This window comes from Psammomys obesus, unplaced genomic scaffold (assembly GCF_907164565.1).
Source record: "Psammomys obesus unplaced genomic scaffold, mPsaObe1.curated_primary_1811, whole genome shotgun sequence".
In the NCBI taxonomy this organism is placed as follows: domain Eukaryota; kingdom Metazoa; phylum Chordata; class Mammalia; order Rodentia; family Muridae; genus Psammomys; species Psammomys obesus.
In genome coordinates, this window is record NW_026596088.1 from 15,165,822 (window position 1) to 15,169,568 (window position 3,747).

The following is a 3,747-nucleotide window of genomic DNA, read 5'->3' on the forward strand; positions in this document are numbered from 1 at the left end:
TTGGCACCAGTTATCTTTTGTATCACAGTGGAGAGAGGTTCAGGCCTCCACCTAACATCTTGTAGCCTGGACTATGGAGATAGATAATGGCATGTTTTTACCTTCCAGGGTGCGGTGGAAAATATTAGAAAAGGAGTTTGGTGCCAGTGGGACAGCTTAGCCTTGAGTGCTCCCCTCAGGACTGCAGTGTGCAGTGACAACCTTTAGCTGGGCCATCAAGGGACCTACGTGATTTAGGTCACCTGGTGGGTGTGGTTATTTGAATCCTCTTTAAAGGCTTAAGTGCTCTGACCTCTGTGAATTTCAAGTAGTTTGGCAGTCAGATTGGCTAATATGTTAATAGAGTCCTTAAAAATTAAGCCAAGAGCTAGGCATTGGTGAGGCATGCCGTTAGTCCCAGTACTTGCAAGAGGCAGGCGGATCTTTAAATTTGAAGGCAGCCTGGTCTACAGAGCTAGTTCCAGGACAGCCAGAACTACAGTGAAACTCTGTCTCCAACCAACCAACCAACCAACCAACCAACCAACCAACCAACCAACCAACCAACCAACAAAACAAACCAAAAAACTAAACCAAAAACCTCAGACCCCCCCCCCCCCCCAAAAAAAAATAGTAGCTGCCCCACACTAGAGTTTGTATTAAGTGCTTTGGTAAATGACAAGGTGAATCATGATGAATCATAGACACTCACATCTAATGGGTATTATAGGACACACTGACAAACAACTGAATCACGGCAGAGAGCCACACTGAGTCATGTGACCACCTGGGAAGGAAGTCTGGAGGAGGGAGAGGCACCCACGGCTGACTCAACACCTGAGGTTAAGTTTTAGAGAGAGACATTTGAACAGAGCTTGATAGAGTTAGAGATGCAGGAGGGTCAGGCCTGGGGCTGTTGGTAGAAAGCCTGGGTGTGTGCAGAACTACAGTGGCCTGAGGTAGCTCTTTGCCTGTGGAAGCAGTGTGAACTAGATTCTTTGTGTATGCTTGTGAGTCCATGCATGTGTGCATGCGTGTATGTATGTGTGCATGTGTGTGTGTGTGTGTGTGTGTGTGTGTGTGTAGGCCAGAGAATAACCTTGGGTGTCCTTTATTCAGTGCCACACGCTTTGGACTTTGAGAAAAGATCTCTCACTAGTCTGGAGCTCACCAAGTAGGCTAAGCTAGCTGGCCACCAAGCCCCAGGGAGCTGCCTGTCAATCTCCCCCTCCCCCAGCATGTCACACACCTTGCTTTTTCATGTAGGTCCTGGGGACCAACCTCTGCTCTTCATGACATCTATCTCTCCAAGCCCTGGGCCTGAGCTCAGCAACCTGAGCAGAGGAGTGTTCTAGGAAGGGTTAGGTATAGGATGGATGAGAGGGGGGATGGGATGTCCAGCATCTATTAGTACAGTTTAGTCAGGAAGATTGGCAAGGAAAAAAAAATGTCTTGCGGTAGAGTTAGTGCAGCAGATTACGGAACAAGACACAAGACAGAAATGAATGAAGTGCATGAAGTTTCCACGTATGGGCAGTGAGATAGACAGAGGAATCACTTGGGAGCACAGGTAAAGCACGTTTGGAAGGAGAAGTTCCATCTTGGACAGAAGTTTGTGGTACCCATACCATGTTGGGTAGACATTCAGAGCTGGGCTGTGGGAGGAAATGGCTATGAGGCAGAGCCCACAGGATCATTTGGACCGAGTTGAGAAAAAGTAGTAGAATTCGATAAGACTTCAGGGGGAAGGGATTGTGTTGTTTTTGGAGAAACATTGTAAGAGGCACTGATAGACCAGTTTAATTGCGCAGGTTACTTAACCCTAGCAAACCTCAGTTTTCCCATCTGTAAGATGGGGTAGAAAACAACATTTTGTTCCAAGGGGGTTGTGTATATTAAATTAGATACTATTTGAAGAATGCCTGGCTTAAAAATGCTTTGGGGACTGACTGGACTCTGTTGCCTGCTTTTGGATCACTCCCTCCTGGTGGGGCTACTTTGCCAGCCCACAGGGGAGGAGGAAGTGCTCAGTTCTGATTCGGCTTGATGAGCTGGGGTGGGTGGGGGATGTCCCTTTCCTGAGTAATAGGGGAGGGGGTAGGGGGAAGAGAGAGGGATGGGGCTATGATTAGAATGGAAATTAATTAACAAAACATTAAAAATGTTAAATTAATTAACAAAACAAACAAACAAACAAACATCCAGTCATCCAAAATGTTACCACTAGCAATGGAAAAATGTTGTACACAAACGCTGAGGCACCGGCCTTTTCAGGAAAAAGAGGAAGGGGAGTGAGGATGACGGGAGGAAACAGCGGAGGAGGCTTCTGGGTTGTGAGGTTGCCGCAGTGGGGTGCAGGTAGCTCCTGTTGTCTTCTGCCCTAAAAGGCTGACATGGCCACGGTTAGAAGAGAACCTACTTTGGAGCGAGCACCTATTAGCTGGCTAGGCTGATAACGGTACCACAGGCTAAAGGACTTCAAGGAAAATTGACCTTTCTGAAGTTCTGGAAGCTAGGAATCTGGGTTTAAAGTGTCCGTCAAAGCGAAGGGGACGGCATGGCCATTCTCCTTGCGAGAGAGGGTCTGCTGCTAATCTCTGGCAATCTTCGGCTGCTGGCTGCATCATCCCCGTATCCATCCAACTCCTGTCATTTGGCATGTCCCTCATGTGCATGTCTATACAAATTCTCCTCTTTATAAGGTCAACCGTCCTATCAGAGTGGGGGCCCGCTCTATTTCACTGTGACTTCATCTTCTGTAATTATAACAGAAATTGTTCTATTTCTGAGTGAGGTTGCATGCCGGAGGACACGGGTCAACACCCAGCATCTTCCTCAATTGCCTTCCACCTTCTGTTTTTGAGACAGAGTTTCTCATTGAAACCGGCCCTCACCAGTCAGGCCAGGCTTCCTCACCAGTGAGTTCCAGACATCCTCCTCTCTCTGGCCTTTCCCTCACCTCTCTTACTGCAGCACTGGGGCCACAGACACATGTTATCTACCATGCTTTTATGTGGGTGCTAGGACTCCTCATGCCCACCCAGCAAGGGCTTTATCAGATGGGCCTTCTCCCCAGAACTTTAATTTTTCTCTCTCTAAATTACATGGGAAATTGGTTTATTTACCCAATTCACTTGTGAAAAAAAGGTCGTCAAAGAGTTGTCACAAAGAAAAAGAAAGATGCACAAGCTGCCAAGGTTATATCATAGCATAGTGATGTAAGAAATGAAGAAACTCTTCCTTAGGACATAATCTGAACCTATATACTTGATTTAGTATCTATCTATACTTGATCTAGTACATATACAAGATTCCCTTTAAAGATTTTTTTCCCAGACAAGATATGTAGCTTAGAATGAAGAACATTTCCTTTGAGAAAACAATTTAAAGATAGTAATAATCTTAATTAAACAGTCTTTCACATTCAGAAGAGACCAAAATTATAAATGCACATGCAACTTTCAAGCATATGTTCTTTTTAATGATATTAATACATCTCCAGAGATAGTAGGAACGCTTCTTCCTAATTAGGTAGTATTTTATTAAACTCAGTGAAATCTCATGATAGTTTGAGTACCATTTTCAAGAATTAAATAACGCCCAGAGTCTCAAATAAAGAGAATTTTCTTTCTTTCTCTCAGATGTTATTGATGTTGGAAAAAAACAAAACAGTTTTAGGATGAGGGAGCAATGAATCCGTCTGTTAAATGAGGACAGTCCAAAGTCCCCCAAGATTTGCTCAGCATGAATATATTATTGCAGTTCCTA